The 18,823-nt window shown below is 43.3% G+C and overlaps 1 protein-coding gene across 6 annotated transcripts in view; it reads right to left on the bottom strand.

Moving 5' to 3' along the window:
• SIL1 (SIL1 nucleotide exchange factor) overlaps window positions 1–18,823 on the bottom strand; it is a 286,621-nt gene that overhangs the window by 197,539 nt on the left and 70,259 nt on the right. The gene's annotated exons all lie outside the window — the stretch shown is intronic.

The following is an 18,823-nucleotide window of genomic DNA, read 5'->3' on the forward strand; positions in this document are numbered from 1 at the left end:
ACCACTTTCTTACACCATACACAAAAATAAACTCAAAATGGATGAAAGACCTACATGTAAGACATTTGTAATGATGTAAGACATCAAAATCCTCGAAGAGAAAGCAGGCAAAAACCTCTTTGACCTTGGCCACAGCAACTTCTTACTCAACACGTCTCTGGAGGCAAGGGAAACAAAAGGAAAAATGAACTACTGGGGGCCTCATCAAAATAAAAACCTTCTGCACAGTTAAGGAAACAATCAGCAAAATTAAAATGCAACCCGACAGAATGGGAAAAGATATTTGCAAACGACTTATCAGATAAAGGGTTAGTAGCCAAAATGTATAAGAAACTTCTCACACTCAACACCCAAAAAAAACCCAAAAAATCCAGTGAAGAAATGGGAAAAAGACATAAATAGACACTTCTCCAAAGAAGACATCCAAACTGCCAACCAACACATGAAAAAATGCTCAACATCACTCATCATCATGGAAATACAAATCAAAACCACAAAGAGATACCACCTCACATCTGTCAGAATAGCTAACATTAACAACTCAGGTAACAACGGATGTTGGCAAGGATGTGGAGAAAGAGGATCTCTTTTGCACTGCTGGTGGGAATGCAAACTGGTGCAGCCACTCTGGAAAACAGTATGGAGGTCCCTCAAAAAATTGAAAATAGAACTACCCTATGACCCAGCAATTGCACTACTAGGGTATTTATCCAAGGGATGCAGCAATGCTGTTTCGAAGGGGCACATGCACCCCAATGTTTATAGCAGCACTATCAACAACAGCCAAAGTATGGAAAGAGCCCAAATGTCCATCGATGGATGAAAGGATAAAGAAAATGTGATACAATGGAGTATGACTCGGCAATCAAAAAGAATGAAATCTTGCCATTTGCAACTACGTGGATGAAACTAAAGGGTATTATGCTAAGCAAAATTAGTCAGAGAAAGACAAATATCAGATGACTTTACTCATATAAGGACTTTAAGACACAAAACAGATGAACATAAGAGAAGGAAAGCAAAAATAATATAAAAACAGGAAGGAGGACAAAACATAAGAGACTCTTAAATGTGGAGAACAGAGGGTTACTGGAGGGGTTGTGGGAGGGGGGGATGGGCTAAATGGGTAAGGGGCATTAAGGAATCTACTCCTGAAATCACTGTTTTATTATATGCTAACTTGGATGTAAATTTAAAAAATTAATTAAATAAAAATTTTGGTCCTCTATGCAAGGTCACTCTGTTAAAAACATACAAGGGAAGGGGCAGAATGTAGGACATGTGGCTGTAAAGGCAGGCAGAACTGCCTTTTTTTATGAATGGCGTGTAATCAGGACAGGGAGTTGGGACTTCACCAAGACAGTAAGCCCGGGTTTCTGACCATTTTGCTCTAATGACTCTACCCTCCTCCCTGACAGGAGGAATAAAGAGATTATTTTTGGTTTACCCACTCAAGCCTTCTGCCTATTGCTTTCTGCTCTACCACTCAAGCAGTAACTCATCTTCCCCAATGAGGGACTCAGATTGTGGCCTGACTCCAAATATCCTGCCTATGAACCTTCCCAAGCAAGCCAAATCCAATCTCACTGATGCATGTCTTTGGCCAGCCTTTGTCAGCACCTATGGTCCCATCTGTGGCTTCTCTTTCAGATAGGGTTTGAATTCTTTGAAGGCATCTGAGGTACCTACCATGTGCCAAGCATATGCCATGAATTATCTCATTTCATCCTAACTGCCCTGCAAATGGGTATCAGTAAACCTTTATTCAGATGAGAAAACTGAGTCATGTAAGTACTAGAAAAGGTCAAAAAGCCAACAATCAGCAGAAGCAGAATTCCATTCCTTTCTACAGTATGCAGCACACACAGCTTACTAAATGGCAAGTGAATGAAGGGACACAAACACCATGAATGAGGAAGAACGCATGGGCACAAGTCAGGGCCTACACACCCAGCTCTAGACACTCTAGATAAACAGATCCTCTCACCTTCTCAGTCAATACAGGCTCCAATTAGAAGACTGCTAAAGGCTTTGTCCTTTCTTTCCCATCCACCAACCCTGACCTACCCCCACCAAAGAAATCAAATGAATCAAATTAACCTTCCCCAACACCTCCACCAAATACAATCCCATTACAAAGGTCATTTCCCCCCTGAGACCACTGGAGAGTATTTTATTTCAATGACTCATACTAAACAAACCTTTACAAAAATACAACCCAGCTTATTTTTCATGGTCTCTTGTAGGTCAACCATCTTATACAGTATTCTACAAAAGAAAAGAAACAGCAACAGTTGAGTGTTTTAAGAAACAAACAAGAGAATCCAGGGATGTTCACTACCAGAAATGGACACTCAAAAGGCAGTAGCAACAGAACACTGTTCCAGATGGTGCAGTGCTAGCAGGAAGTAGGGCTATGCCACCAGGAGCTAAGCACCCTCTACCCTCAAGCAGCCAACAAATGAGAATCAGGGCCACAGAAGAGAAAGCCCAAAGAAGAAGAAAGGGTAACCAAGTGGACATCTTATTTGGATATCCTTTAGGAGACTCCCTAGAAGATCTTGTTTTGCTGAAGCATTACCACACAGAACAAAACAAAAAGCAACAAAGATGACCTTAACACTGAGCACATCAAGGCCAGGACCACATCTTTATACCATCACTGGCATGGAGCCCGGTACATAGCAGACATGTAAGAAAACAAACAAAAGTTAGCCAAATAAACCGTAACAACAATCATTACCACATTTTATTCAGTATTTATCCTGTGAATGAACCTAAGCACCTTTCATATATCTTCATTAATACTTCATGGTTAACCCTGTGAGGTAAATTTATTATTAATCCACAGTGAGAGCTAAGAAAACTATCAATCAGGGAAGTGAAGTAACTTGTCTAAGGTTACACATCTTGTAAGTGGGAAGGCTAAGATTCTAACTTAAGTCTGCCCAAGTTCAAGGGCCATGCTCCTAACCGCTGTGCAGCAGAACCTTGCAACTGATTAAATGAAGGAATGGTGGGCAAGGCTACAGTACCATTGAGAAGGGGCTCTGGTCTAGGGTCTCAAACTACCCCACCACGCAATGAACACTTTGTCTGGCAGCATGTGACTCTGACTCAGGCTTCTTTACACCACAGTTCTCTCCTGTACCTCAGTCTTCCAGGCTACACAGGAGAAAGGGCAACTACAGCCCATTTCCAGCCCTCCAGACATTGGCTGCTGCCAAGAGAGAATATGTGCACACCTACATCAACCAAAACTGAATGTTGCATAAACTGAAGGTTCTGGCTTTGCTAACCTGCCACATCATACTGCAGGTGGTTGCCCATGTCAGTGGCTTGAGTGGTCCAAGGTGAAAGGGGTAGCTCTTGGCCAGTAGTGACAGCCAACAGAGGGACAACAAGACAACAGGTTAACAAAGGGCTCTGTAGCTGTCAGATGTTAACAAGTGACAGGCTTGAAACCTCCAGGCCTTTTTCTGCGAAGGTGGAAAGATGCCAAATGCCAGCACCCTGAGCTACCAAGTCTGCTGAGTGGCGAGGTGGCCCCAACAACACACTGACTAAGGCAGTGAGAGAGGATCTGACTCAGGAGGAATAAGGCAGCACTTCAGGGGATGGTTCTGAAAATTACCATCTAGCTGACTGAAGGAAAACAAGTCACCTACCACAGTAATCCTCCTTTTCTGATCTTCATTCTCACTCCCTCATCAAAATCCATCCAATGTAATGACAGAATGATCTTTCACACTGCAAGTCCAATCATCTTACCACCATGACTAACAACCCTCCAAAGGTTTCCCTGCTCTCCAGGTAAATACAAAACGACTTGTCACAGCTCATCAGGACTGCCCTCGCCAATCCCTCCAGGTTCATCTTGTATCCATCTCCTCTCACTTTCTGTGCTCTGACCACACTATTTCAGTACCTGACAGAAGTCACTTCTTTGTCACTCAACCCTACTCTGGAGCCCTTGGAAAAGATGGGCCCTCAGCCTGAAACACTCAACTTCATGTCCAGTTCTTCAGTATACACCTGTTTGTTCTTCACAATTTAAACCAAGCATCACTTCCTCAAGGAAGCCTTCCCTGATAGCCTCTCAACCCCTGGAACAAGTCCTATTTCTCATGGTATCACATTCCTTTCTTTCAATGTACTTCTTACAACTGTAACTTTACATTTATGTATGTGATTATAATCTTATTAATGTCTATGTTCATCAATACACTCTAAGCAGGAAGTGTGTATGACTTGGTCATGGCTATATCTCAGGGCTTACCATAGTGTCTGGAATGTAAAAGGTGTTCTACGTATGTTGGTTGACTGAAAAAAAAAAAATTCTACAGAGAAGGGAAATGAGATTGTGTCCAAATCAAATGGTTCTGCTTAGAAAAGCTGTTCTCCCCTTGTGACCTTAAGCTAAACTATTCTTTCCCCTTTGCCCTCCTCTTTCCCAAATTCCTGATAGAAGTTACTGTCTATGTCCTGCCATCCTTCAGGCAGGTGGTAGCCATAGTGATAAGCTGGCCTACAGCCAAAAATAGTCTAAAAAGCTATCACCTTGTCTGAGTGCTCCAGACTTCCAAAATAAAAGTCCACAGCAAAGGCCCAGACAGAAACACAAAAACCTTTAATGAGTAAAGAGACTAACCCAAACAACTAACAGCTTCTTCAAGAACAAATGTTCCTCGGGGCAGGCAGTGTCCCCAAGTGACCCACCCAAAGGAAAAAGGAGAAGGGGAAAAGGCCGCAGGGGGCTAAAGCAGAAAATCCCTGAATAGGATTTTAAACATCACCTTTCACTCCTTGGATAAGGTGGAAAGCTGCCCAAACATTAAATATCAAAGTCTCCCTGATGAGGCAGCATCAGAGGAAGTCTAGTATGGCTCCAAAAAACATCACCAGAGCCTGAAAAAGCTCACATGAAGCTCAACTTAAAGCCCAAATTCCCTACGGAAGCAGGAGGGCCTTGTCCTCGCCCTTCTATTCTTCAGGGTAAGTGGGCAGGGTTGGGTAGGAGAAGTAGAAGCATTTACTGATAACTGCTTAGAGATAGGTACTTCAGAGACAGGGCTGGTAGTGAAAAACAAGGAGAAATAAATAAGCACATACACAGAGAGGCAGCTGAGGCTTGAGCAAGGCTGTCCAGCAGCTGGTGAATGGCAAGATCAGGAGCCAACAACTCAAGTCTGCCTGAATCCAAAGACTCTTCTCCTACCCCAGAGCTGCCTTTGTGGGTCACCCATGAGCCCAGCTCTGTTCCTCACCCCTTCGCCACCACCTTCCTAACCAGAATGGGAAATATAGTTCCAAAGAGCTCCCTGGGTAAGGAAAGGCTGTCTACCATGAGCACTCCTACCACAATAGGCAAGTACATACCTGAGGTCCACCACCATGCCCTAAGTACAGAACACAGTTTGCTGCATGGAGGGGAGTTCATCATCTGTAGCTACAGGGATGAGGCTGCATTTTCTGAAAATTCCAAATGAGCCCACAGGGATTTAATCTCTGCCTTTTTGAGAACCCAGTGGCACTGGGTGCTTGGGATAGTAATCCTGCAACCCAGAGCACCTTATACCAAAGGATGGCATGTGCTCCGTGGCACCATGAGAAAGCATCAAGTAACTGCAGGACAGAGAAGCCCAGATGAAGTCTTCACACCTCGTTCAAGCTAGGCAGAAAGGGTAGCAACCCCATACCTGAACCATACACATCCACACAGCATTTCCTACAAGGTTAAGCACCCCTTCATTGTGCTATAGTTTAAGGTTAACCCTGCACTCATTTCAGGATCTGCCTCTTATCAAAAGTATGCCAGGTGATTATTATAATGATAACTATTATGCCATTATAATAACATTATTGCACTTTTTTCCTGCACTTGACATCTGTTGGCTGATAGGTTTAACTGGTACATAAGCAATAATTATGCAGTGCTCTCTTCTTTCCAACCAAGCCTCTAGCGTGACTGTTAAACTAAATCCAACTACAGCAAATGTCCAACCCAAGCAGCAGTGGGAAACATGACTCATCTAGGCTCAACCACCATGCCAGATAGGCTCAAACAGGTCCCTAAATGCTGGCACACGCCCCTGCTTCTGAGAAAGTGATAGAATTTAGGGGAAAGACCAGCCAGCAAGTAATTTATTGTTGAAAACCCCAACAGGGCTAGAGGAGTCATACACAGGCCTCTGTATTACACAGGGACAAGCAGTACCAAATCACAAGGCCACACACCACAGCATGAGAAGCAGAGGCAAATGCAATTCTCCACTGGGAGTTCTCAAATAAATGGTTCTCAGAGAGCAATTCTGCCTGCTTCCCCACACACACTTCTTGGCAACTGCTGGTAAAACTCGCATGAGAGAAAGAAAGAGGAAACAGAGGACTATCTTCAGGCCCCTATTTCGAAGCCGAAAAATCCATCAACCTGGCTGCTGGCCCTTCTTTATGCAGAGCCCACTAGGGGCTAGAATACAGTCTGGAGTCCAAAGTGAAGAAGCAAGTCCAACTTCCTGTCAGCAACCCCTAAATCTACCCATCACACTATGACAAACAAGGTAGAGAAAGATGTGACATTCTATGACTGCAGATCATCAATAGGCCTGAATTACACATTAGCCTTATTAAACTAAAGGTAACCCATGGTGAGGCTACATAAAAAATACACGTGATAAAACAAACCCCACCGGGAAACCAGGGCTGGCCTGCTTTGTTCTCTACCCTGTAATACACAGAGCCTTTTTTTTTTTTTTTTTTTTTTTAAAGGCAGAGAGGGGGCGGAAGGTTTTTGAATTTAAATTACCAGTGAACACTATAATCTATGTGCAAGGAGAAAAGGAACATTCAAGAGTGCCAAGTACAGGCTCTTGGGACATGTGTGGCCGAGGCAGTAGTAGCCTGCGGGGTTTTCTCCTTCAGCCTCAGCACGCTGCTCTCATTGTTTGAGAGCCGGCAAGCCAGCAGGCAAGGCCCAGGCAGCACAAAGGGGCACTGTCCCCTAGGTCTAGGGAGAAGATTACTCTCTCAGAAGCAAATTAGTATGAATCAACAAAGAATGAACAAGACTAATCACCCAAAGAAGGAACCCATCTAAGGAGGGGTTTGGAGAGGTATTACTAAGGTCAGTGACCAGATCGGTCTTACTCACCACTAAATTTCCATGGCCAAGCAGTAACTGACACATAGCAGGTCTTAAGAAAGAACTGTAGATTGAATGATAACCACAGACTCCATAGGTTGGAGCCAAATGATGACAGCTAGAATCTAACTGTTCCTACTGTGGTCTGCAAAGAATACACAAAAAGGTACCCAGAATTAAATGGAGTCTCTCTCAAATACACATTTCTAGTGCCCTAACAGAGTAACCAGTGTGTTTTGGCCAGAATACAGATATAGTCCTAAAAGTACAAGGCTGTGAGTAGAGGAAAAATGTGATTAAATGGTATAAAACATACACTGAATGCATACTGTGTGCATATCTGAAAACCCCAAGGAGTTTTACAGGTGAAGACATAGGAGGACAGAGATTAAATAACTCATCTGAAGTCTCATAGCTAATACATGGTTAAATCTGGTTCTATCTGATGGCTGTGGCTAAAAGTTTCCACCATATTTCACCTTGACTTCCTCGAAGAGGTGAGGTGGCTTCCCAGAAATCTATAGAGGAAACAAGGTTCCTACCTGTCCACACAAATCAACTTGCTAGGCATGTTTCTTAGAGTTAATTAGTTAACTGGAACTACAACTTGATGGTCTCATCAATTTCATGTGCTTCAGAGAGCCCACTGGAACTTAAACCTAGGTGAACTGGCTAGGGTTCCAAACCCACAAAGCTGCCAGCCAGCGACACCCTGACTAAGCCATCAGCTGGTACCTATCTCTGGGGCAACACTCTTGGCATACTGCACCTCAGAGCTGGGGGAGGAAAAGACAATCCGAGCATGATCTCTATGTGTCCGCAGTAAGTTCCCTTGAGAGACTGCAGAAGAAGTACCAAGATCCTCTTCCACTCTGAGCTCTGTCTGTAATATACAGAATCCTCTTTGCAGGTAAACTAAGTCTGATTTAAGTAGAAATAGAAAAAGTAAAAAGTAAAAAATTTCTGCTTGGTCATTAGAAGCAACTAAGCCTTCCTTCCATGTTGCCCACTGCCTCTCTAGAGCTTTCAGAGACCTTTTACACCCATGACTTCGGGGGCAGCAGAGTAGAAAGGGCAAGATGATTTTCAGTGCTGTATTCTGAAGAGACCAGCGGTGACAAATAGCCAGTGTTTCTAACGGGAGTGATTACCCTGGACAAATGCAGGGGAAGCTAAGTAGTACTGAAACACACTGGTCTCTCAGGACTGCCTGTTTATTTCACCTCTTATATGAGGACTTTTAACAGTTAACATTGGGTTTTCTCCCCAGAAGCTTAGGAAAGCTGATGATTCACCCAGGTGCACAACAGCTGCTGGGAAGACCTGTGGGAAGGGGCCACCCGGCAAAGGCAGGCTTTGTATGGTGAGAAGGGTCTCCCAGGAGTGCCCTACATGCCAAGCCATATGTTGTCAGGATATTAATCCAAACCCATCTTGCACACTTTACAATGTTTACTCTCTCTGGGATGTGGAGCATTAAATTATATCCAAGAACAACCTGAGTCCTTCTAGTTCTACTCCACCCTTACTTCTTTGCTAAAAAGATTTGTAACCTGGAAACAAAGCCCTCTGCTTAATAGCAGCAATAATACTCAGCAAAGAAAAGGAAACAAAACTGTTAATTCAAGCTTCCCTAAAAGATATGGCCCCAGTGGAGCCTTAGTTTACCCTAACTAGGAAAATGGAGAAACCTACTACTAACCACTTTTTTCCAGAGAGTCCTAAGGGGGAAGGCCCCAAATGAAACAGCTCTGGAAACCTCTAAGAGAATTCCAAAAAGGAAGACTACCTCACTGACATTAAGATCTAAAAGCAAGGGGTAGGAAGATGAAGGCTACCTGGATTAGTCACAGCCCTACCCTGACAAGCTGTATGACCCTCAGTAAGTAATTTAGACTCTCCAAACCTCAATTTTTCACCTCTATAAAATGGGGATGTTGTAAGAATCAGATAAGACATTTGAAAGCCCTGGGGCGCCTAGGTGTCTCAGTCAGTTAAGCGTCTGACTTCCCCTCAGGTCATCAACTTGAGGTTCAGGAGTTTGAGCCCCACCTCAGGCGCTGTGCTGACAGCTCAGAGCCTGGAGCCTGCTTCAAATTTGGTGTCTCCCCCTCTCTCTCTACCCCTCCCCCGTTTGCATGTGCACACATGGTCTCTCTCACAGAAATAATAAACTTTAAAAAAAAAACATATTTGAAAGCACTTTAAAAACATGAACATACGTGAAGCCTGACTGTTATTCCCAAGACTTCTGGTAGAGAAAGCCTAAGACACTTCTGTGAAACAAAGAAACAAGGCTGTCACCTCCAAGGGACAGTCTACAGTAACTGGTTCTAGGTGTTTACAGAGAGCACACAGTGAGGGCAGAGTGAAACGTTAAGAGGAGGCCATACCTGGGTCTATCCAGTGATATTTGACAAAATAGTAACAGAGACTTCTGGGAGGCTCAGTTAGCTAAGCATCCAGACTCTTGATTTCAGCTCAGGTCATGATTTCATGGTCATGAGATCAAGCCCCACATAGGGCTCCTCACTGAGCATGAAGCCTGCTTATGATTCTCTCCCTCTCTCTCTCCCTCTGCCCTTCCCACACGCACATGCTTTCTTGCTCTCTCAAAAAAAAAAAAAAACCAAAATGAAAACAAAAAACAAAAAACTAACAATATATGCACAAAGCTTGTATACAGTGAAAAATAAGTCTCCCTCCTCCCCCACTCCCCAGCCACCCAGGGCCCCTCACCAAAGACAACCACTCTTCAGTTTCTCATGTATTCTTCCAGAGGTAATCAATCAGCTTGCTTCAGTCTCAGATGGAGATACCACTGGTGGCAACACTTTCAGGACTAAAACGTAAGTTTGCCAAGCAACTAAGCTATGCCAGAGGCACTTAGGGACTATGAAAAGAACAGGGCAGGGGCACGTGGGTGGTTCAGTCGGTTAAGCGTCCGACTTCGGCTCAGGTCACAATCTCGCGGTCCGTGGGTTTAAGCCCCGCGTCCGGCTCTGGGCTGATGGCTCAGAGCCTGGAGCCTGCTTCCGGTTCTGTGTCTCCCTCTCTCTCTGACCCTCCCCCGTTCATGCTCTGTCTCTCTCTGTCTCAAAAATAAATAAACTTAAAAAAAAAAATTAAAAAAAAAAAAAAAATGAACAGGGCAGCCAGAGAGTAAGATATTGCCTTGCAAAAGCCTCCACGAAGGTACAGATTTCCTCCTGGCTCTTATGCTACTTTGCCCCCTGACCAACCACATCTAGGCAATAATTCTGTACAATATACTTCCCTTTCACGTATGCCAGTTCACCCAGAACTCCTCCTCAGAGAAGCCATTAACAGGAATGATCCCTGGGATGTTATATCAGGCTGACCACCAGGCCCTTAGCAGGAGACAAAAACAAGAACAACCATCAAACTTGCCTCGGCAGAGGCCAGGCAATAGGGCAAAAATCATACAAGTCTCTAGGTCATCATCTTTCTAGGGAAAGAATGCAAGAGGGGCGCCTGGGTGGCTCAGTCAGTTAAGCGGCCGACTTCGGCTCAGGTCATGATCTCGCGGTCTGTGAGTTCGAGCCCCGAGTCAAGCTCTGTGCTGACAGCTCAGGGCCTGGAGCCGGTTTCGGATTCTGTGTCTCCCTCTCTCTGACCCTCCCCCGTTCATGCTGTGTCTCTCTCTGTCTCAAAAATAAATAAACGTTAAAAAAAAAAAAAAAAAAAAAGAATGCAAGGGAGGATGAAGCAAAACACAGGTGGTCTCTGAAAGACTTGACTCAAAAGACTAAGTGACTACCCACAGAAAATTACAAGACACCCTTAACCAAAGCTAGGCTTTCAACAAAACTCCCTTTTCAAAAGCTTTCAGGTTCTATCTTCTGCTCCCTTTCTTCTTCTGTAAGGAATTTAAATATGTCACAAATGGGTAGCCTCGATGTCAAATCTGGACCAGATATGTACTCTGGTATTCCCTGGGGATTTCATATAAAAATCTGGACTTTTGGCTTCTCTTGTAATAGGAGATGATGACACTAGAGCCACACTCACTCATGACAACAGGCTGAGTAGCAACTGCTCCCCATGAACACATCAACACTCCAGTTTGACAGAGGCACACCGTTCCATGTTGCTCACACTGACTGTTCCCTACCTGGCCCTGAAAACACCTTTGAGTTGGAGACCCCTGGCCAGTGACCAACACGGGAGGCTGATAAATTGGTAGGCACATCAGCTGACAAAGAGCAGGACTCTCTCATTCACAAGTACTTATGAAACACGCTCTACATGCCAGGAACTGTGCTGGGGGCTGGTACACAAAGAGGAATGAGGAATGCGTTTTCTGCCCCCACCCCCCACCCCCAGCTCTGGGAATTTCTAACCCTGGTGGGAAGGTAAGACTTAAACAAAAGGCTCTGGGAGTTGAGCATGCCAGACTCACTGTGACTAGTGTTCAAGGAATGCCTCAGCAAAGAGTTGGGAACTGAACATGACTGTTACCATTTCTCAGCTTTCATATATCCCTTCATTCAACTAGCATTTATTGGTGTCCATGTTATACTCAGCATTATGCTGGAGATATAAAATAAGCACAGGCCATGTCCTTGAGAAGCTCATATTAAATAAGAGGCAAAATAACTAACCAGGATAAAGTATGCTAAATTCTATAATCAAAGTGTTGCTATGGGGATACAGATGAGGAGGTATGACACAAGACTCACTGAAGAAGGCAGCTGTGAAGCTTAAGTAGGAAACTAAGGAGAGGGGACTCTGGGCAAAAGCACTGGCTGAGACACTAACAGGAGTCATGTTTAGAGGATCACGTGGACCAGTTTATCAAGAGCAAAGGGTACATGTGGGTAACAATGGAGAACACAATTAAAGTGGTAGGACAAGGATACACCATGATAGGCACAGAACATCAGGACAACTAACATATTTGGAATTTATTCAGCAGCAGCCAGGGGGTGCCACTGACAGCTTTTTAGAAAGACTCTTCTCCAATCAGGACTACATTTAGGAAGACTGCAAAGGGCAGTGGTACACAATGTCCCAGAGGAACATTGCATATAGGGTATAGAAGGAGGCCCCCATAAGAACTCAGAAGCAGGAAAACAAGGGAAGCAATAAGACCACATCAGAAAGATACTGTAGAGGCTTGCCAAAAAATCTAAGACAATAGCATTTCTCTGAAAAGACTCCTCAGTTGTTTTCTTTTCTTTTTCTTTCTTTTTTTTTTTTTTTTTTTTTTACCAATTCAGACCAGTCTTCCCCACAAATAATAAGGTTTTACCCTATTTGTTTCATTCAGAGATGTAAGGCACAATCTACAATTATGGTACTCAGGTTTTGTTTAAAAATCAACTTGAGATCAATATAAAAACGGGTAGTAGCTTCAAGGGCTTTTTCCCCACTCGCACCCCCACTGCTACACTGAACTAGTTGTCAATCTCAAAGAGAGTCAACTTGAACACAAAATCCAGGTGAGTGTATTTGACTGTGCCTCCCTGACCTTGCACAAGGACCCGAAATGGGCATACAAATCAGAAAAAAAGCTATGACAGAAGTCAAAGTTCCCGTAACAAGCTAATTGCTTCATGTCTGGCTGAAGAGAAGGCAAGAGATTCATGACTCTTAGTTATTCAGCACGAGCTAGCTGTGACTAATGATATGAATAATCAACCAACAAAGGAGACAGACAATGATGTGATGGTTAAGATAATACTCGCTTGGTCAACCCAACTTATCCTATAACCAAGTCTTGGGTCAAGAAATAGAAACTACAGTTGTTGACATGACTGAAAATACAGAGAGGAAGCACTTTCCATTCGTATTCTCTCAATCCTCAAGACAGCTTCAAGAGTAGCTATTACTATTCCCATTCTACAGATCATGAAATTAAGGTTTAGAGAAAATAAGTAACTTGTCCATGATCTGACAGCTAGTAAGTAAACAGCAGAGTATGAAACCAAGTGAGTGGATTCCAGAATTTTTTAAACCTCTCTGACATACCATTCATTCCCTCACTCTTTTTTAGTGATGTATTACAGATTTTCTTGGATCACCAGATAAGGTCCACTGGTGCATTGGCCCCATTCTTTACAGAACACACTCAGAACAGCCTGGCCTGAGCACTTTTTCTTTGTTTCTAAAATAGGGGGAAACTTCCTATCTATTTCCTCTGGGGTAAGATCAACAGGAAACTCACTTGAACATGAATGGGAAAGAAATCAGCATGACAGCCAAAAACCTCACCAGTGAGGGTTCTAAGATAAGGAATAAAGCAGTCAGTGGAGGTGGGGCCTTCTCCTTCCTTGGAGACTTTTTTCCCCTCCCTGGAGATTTTTTAACTGCAACAGCATCCTGCATCTTTATAAGGCTTTAAATAATGTTAACAACTTCTATGGCCACCCTCTGTGAACCCTCTGGCTTGAGTCTCAGCTCTGCCAGTAATATCCTGATGGTTCTAAAAAAGGTATATAGGGGCGCCTGGGTGGCGCAGTCGGTTAAGCGTCCGACTTCAGCCAGGTCACGATCTCACGGTCCGGGAGTTCGAGCCCCGCGTCAGGCTCTGGGCTGATGGCTCAGAGCCTGGAGCCTGTTTCCAATTCTGTGTCTCCCTCTCTCTCTGCCCCTCCCCCGTTCATGCTCTGTCTCTCTCTGTCCCAAAAATAAATAAATGTTGAAAAAAAAAAATTTAAAAAAAAAAAAAATAAATAAATAAATAAATAAAATAAAAAAGGTATATAGCCCATTTCACTTCGCTGGAGTTCAATTTTGTCATCAGTAAAGCAAGAAGTCACCAAATCCAAAACTCAACCACTGGAAGATGACAGAACCTGAAGGCTATCTACTGACTCTTCACTCACCTAACCACAAACAGTCATTCCTTGGATCTGAAACAGACCCAGCCCTGATGTTTCCAATAAAATTGATATAAAGACCCCTAGAATGATCTCTTGCAACCCATAAATACCATGATTTCAGACTTGAGCAGCTGGGCCCAAGGACAGAGACTGTGCTTCAGGAATACAATCAAACCCACTTCCCCATGACTAGGAATGGGGAGAATCAAAAAAAAAAAATCAACCTTAAATACCTTGCTTAGGAGCTTGCCCCCTAAGTTTCCAATGTCTCCTACCCACTGGATTCAAAGTGTGGCCAATCAATGCTGTCTGTATTGACTGTCCTACTTTATGTTACTTCCATTGAACTGAAGCCTGCTAGTTTTCTTGAGTATGGTCAGATGGCTGCTGACCCCTTTGGTCAGATGGCTGCTGACTCCCCTTGGGAGCCTCACAGAAAAGAGAGAGGCAAAAGCATGAAACTATATACAGACATAAAGACATGCCCATTTAAAAGTCCACTGGTATGAGCCTTCCTCACATGACTTAAGAGAGGCATCTGTGATTCTTCTTTCAGTTTCTATAACTCCTTCCTGTCCCAAGACAGAAGTGGCACACTACTTGCAAAAAGGCAAGTAGCAGGACATGGATCAGTTCAATGATGTGATATTCCTCTGCCCGGAATGTTAACAGGTAATGAAAAGGCACACCCACACCCTCAGTCAAGACACAGCCAGCAAGCAGACCTCAGAAACATACCCCTTCCCATTTTTCTGTGGATAGGACTGTGACATGGGCTAAACATCAGACACTACCCAAAGGCTCCAACTTCTGGTACAGGAACACGTGAGCCAACACAGCAGACACAGCTGTGAAAAAAGAAGGCCAAGGAGGCATCAGAGAAACAGATGGTAAATGGAACACCTCAAAAGTCCCAAGATTTGGAGGAAAAGAATAACAGTAAAGAGTAATTCTAGCCCCTTTAAAGAAGTCCAGGAAAAATTATTCCTCCTTCCACCTCCACACATATTCCATTTCTTCTCCAATTCTCTCAACAGCATTAGGTTTTGAACCAGACAACATGGAATAATTTCAGAAAGGGACAAAACAACTTCTGCTCTGAATTATTAGGAATAGCAGTAAGAAAAATAGAAATGAGATTCTTACTAATCCTCATGTTTACAAGCATCTAATGGCCAAGGAGTTTCCTGAGCCTGCTACAGACTTTATGTAATAGGCTCAGCGATTAGAAACAGCTCACCTGGTTGGCAGATGGAACTAGGAGGGACATATTCACAGCTTAGACCCTCCTAAAGGCCAACTAGCTCAAATCTTTCCATGAAAGCCCTTAGCTATTGCAAGCCATCTCACAAGAAGTAAAATCAGACTAGGTGACAGGGACACTAGCCCTAAAGCATCCCATGCTGGAAAACTCAGCGAGCTCTTCAATAGCAGGATCTCTTTCCCACTTTAGTGTCCTCAACATCTTGAATTGGGCCTGGTACCTAGGAGGCCCTTGTGAAAAGAAGGTGAATGGTCAAATGTCCTGCTGATGACAACAGACTCCTGGTGAGAGGAGGATAGCACTCAACAACAGAAATCACTTTGGAGTCAAATTGGGTTTTAAGATCAACAAACTTTTTGACCTTGGTCACATTACTTAACCTCACTGAGCTTATTTCTTCATCTGTAAAATGGGGTAACACCAACGATTTTATAAGGCTGATATCAAGTATGCATGAGATAAAGTTCTCCCCTGGGGTGCCTGGGTGGCTCAGTCAGCTGAGCATCCGACTTTGGCTCAGGTCATGATCTCATGGTTCCTAAGTTCAAGCCCCACGTCAGGCTCTGTGCTGACAACTCGGAACCTGGAACCTGTTTCAGATTCTGTGTTTCCCTCTCTCTCTGCCCCTCCCCTGCTAGCACTCTGTCTCTATCTCTCTCTCTCAAAAATAAATATTTAAAAAAAAATTTTTTTTTTTAACAAGTAAAAATAAAGTTTTCCCCCTTTCACTAGTCTGGTGGTTGGTGTGGTAATAGCTGGTCTTCTAGATATAAAACATGCCTTGGTGGCTGTTTTAGACCATGTATTTTCAATGAAGACAGTATCACCCCACTGCAAGGTGGGGGGGATTGATTCTTGGGTTAGAAAAATCTTAGATATTTTAAGTTTATGGTCCTCCAAAGGGCCACAGTACATAAACGGATACATAGAGTATCGGTGGTATTAAAATTTCACAGAGGGCGGCAGGGACGGGGGGACAAATGGAGGGGGGTGTCTCAAAAGGTGATAATGAACAAAAGGTTGACAATCACTTCATTAGATGTCTGAAGAGCTGACCCAGTTCCTTTAAGAAGCTGACCATGCTGGCACCATGATCTCACAGGTCCAATCTCTAGAAATAAATGTTTGCTGTTTAAGCACCCAGTCTATGGTGTTCTGTTATAGCAGCCCGTAACTAAGAAGCTTCTCCATGCCTAAAACACCAAAATCAAGGGCACTGTAAGCAGAACGAGGACAGACTTAGCCAACCAACACAATCACACCATTCTCCATGTGCTGCCTGGTGGAACCCGAAGTAACTACAAGTTTGAGCTGAACATAATTCTTTTGCTCCTGGATTCTGTCTCCAAGGTGGAAAATAGCACAAGAATGGATGCCAGGTGTAAGCCCTTCCTAAGTCAGTAAAATTCTGAGAGATTCTTCACATGTGTCCTGAGCAGCTTCTATCTTTTACAAGGTTTTTATCTCAAACTCAATTACTGTTGATGCTAGGAATCAGGGATTACCCAAAGCCCACCTGAATGGCAAGGGGCTCTTCTCCTCCTCCTCTACCCAGCAGTGAAGCCCTTGGTGAAAGAAAATGAAGAAAATGGTAGGATATTGCCCCTTTAGACCACATGTACTTAAAACAAGAAGCTCTATGTTGTGAAAAACTAAGGCCTCCAGCTTAAGGCTAACTCAGAGAAGAATAAAGTATTCATCCTTGTTCAGAAAGAGAAAAGATTAGCCTCACAAGGACAGGTCTCCAAATTGACACCAAATCCCGGAGTTAGAGATGCCTGTGCTACAGAGCATGGTCTAAGAGCCAGCTGAGGCCCCAGAGAAAAATCCCCAGGAACACATGACCAAGGGGCTAGCATTGTAAGAATGGTCAGATTAGCTCTCCTGAAAAGAGGCTTACTCCAAGAGACTGGCAGACAGCCTCTGCAGCACAACTTGACTCATTTGGGAAAGGACAGAAAATGAATGAAAAAGAAGACAAGAAGTAGGATGAGGTCAGAGCATGAATCCACAAAGATAATGAACAGAAAACTGGAAGGCATATACCTATTTGGAAAAAGGTGCAACATGCCTTTAGAGACTCATTTTTCAAAAAATATTCTCATTAATAGCAAATCTTCAATCTTTGATGGCCTAAATATTTATTGTATTTCTAGGTCTTTAATGTGTTCCATTCATTTAATCACTCTTCCAAGTAAGTATCTGCGTTTTTTTAAAGGATTTTACCTTTAAGTACAGTAATCTCTACACACAACATGGGGCTTGAACTCACAGCCCCAAGATGAGTCGGATGCTCCACCAACTGAGCCAGCCAGGTGCTCCAAGATTCCCATTTTTAGGCAGTGGAAAACTGAGCCTACGAGGTGACTTGTCCAAGGTCATATGGCTAATAAGTGATAGACTCAGATTCAAAACTAATGTTCACCACACACCAAAAATGTATTATGTCCACTTCAAAAGAACTGTTTACTCATCTGAAGACAAGCTAGCTAACAAGGTTGCTTAACCATACCATTTGGGGTTAAAAAAAAAAAAAGTATAGTATTATGTATTAATGAAGTTGATTGCTAACATAGTTCAAAAATGTCTCTGAAGACTATTTCAGATGTGGATTTTCAAAACTGCTTTGGACAGCGACATCACTTAAGTGATATACATATACCACTCTAAAGGAAAACAACACTCAAGAAGTGCTAGCATGTTTGTTACAAAACCCATTTTGTTGCTTTTCAGTTTTGCTTAATTAGATTTTGTGTGTCAGTGAAACACACCAGGGCTCAAAGTTGTCCTCTGTAGAGAACTGAGTAATAAATAGCCTTCAAAGACATCAGGGAAGGCAAAGAAAGCAGGAATCCAAGGACAAGACAACTTTTCACTCTGGGTTACCACAGCTGTACTAATACATCCCCCATTCCCACCATCTGTAAAATGGGGGCAATAAGCCTTTTCTGTAGCCAATTTCATCATAACAACACATGTATCAATTAGCATATTAAATTCATTAAATAACCCAAAGAAAAGCCAAAATAAACCCGACGTGGCAACACCCTCTTAAAAACCTAAGGGCCATGTTCTCAACTGATCCATGTTACACAAACATCAAATCTAATATCCTCCTACCCCAGCTATCAAAATCCTATCCACTCCCCAAATGTGGCTATATTTTCATCAGAAAATAAAGTTTGGGTGCTGTGAGAGGTAAAAAGACACACCAATATATACCAAAACATCTTTCACACTGTCCAAACACTCTTTCTTTTGTTAGCAAACCTGGAGGATTCGTTCTTCTGCCTACCACTCTGGGTTAATCCTCCAAAGCAGTTTGTGGTTTTGTTTTATTGAGGTCAGAAAGCCAGATGGGCTTGAATCCAACTGACCACATACCGGTGGGGTGTGTGTGTGTGTGTGTAGCATCAACCGGTCCTCTAGCTTCTACTGTGAAAAGAAACCCCACACTGGCCTCTCTGGTGCCAGGCGTTTCCTGACTCCTGTTCTTTCCCCGCCAGAACCCCATTTCAGGGGCTCAAATGTCAGTGGATTCCCTCCAGTCTTCTGAAGCGGAGAATCTCA

Source organism: Prionailurus viverrinus, chromosome A1 (genome assembly GCF_022837055.1).
Source record: "Prionailurus viverrinus isolate Anna chromosome A1, UM_Priviv_1.0, whole genome shotgun sequence".
Lineage (NCBI taxonomy): Eukaryota > Metazoa > Chordata > Mammalia > Carnivora > Felidae > Prionailurus > Prionailurus viverrinus.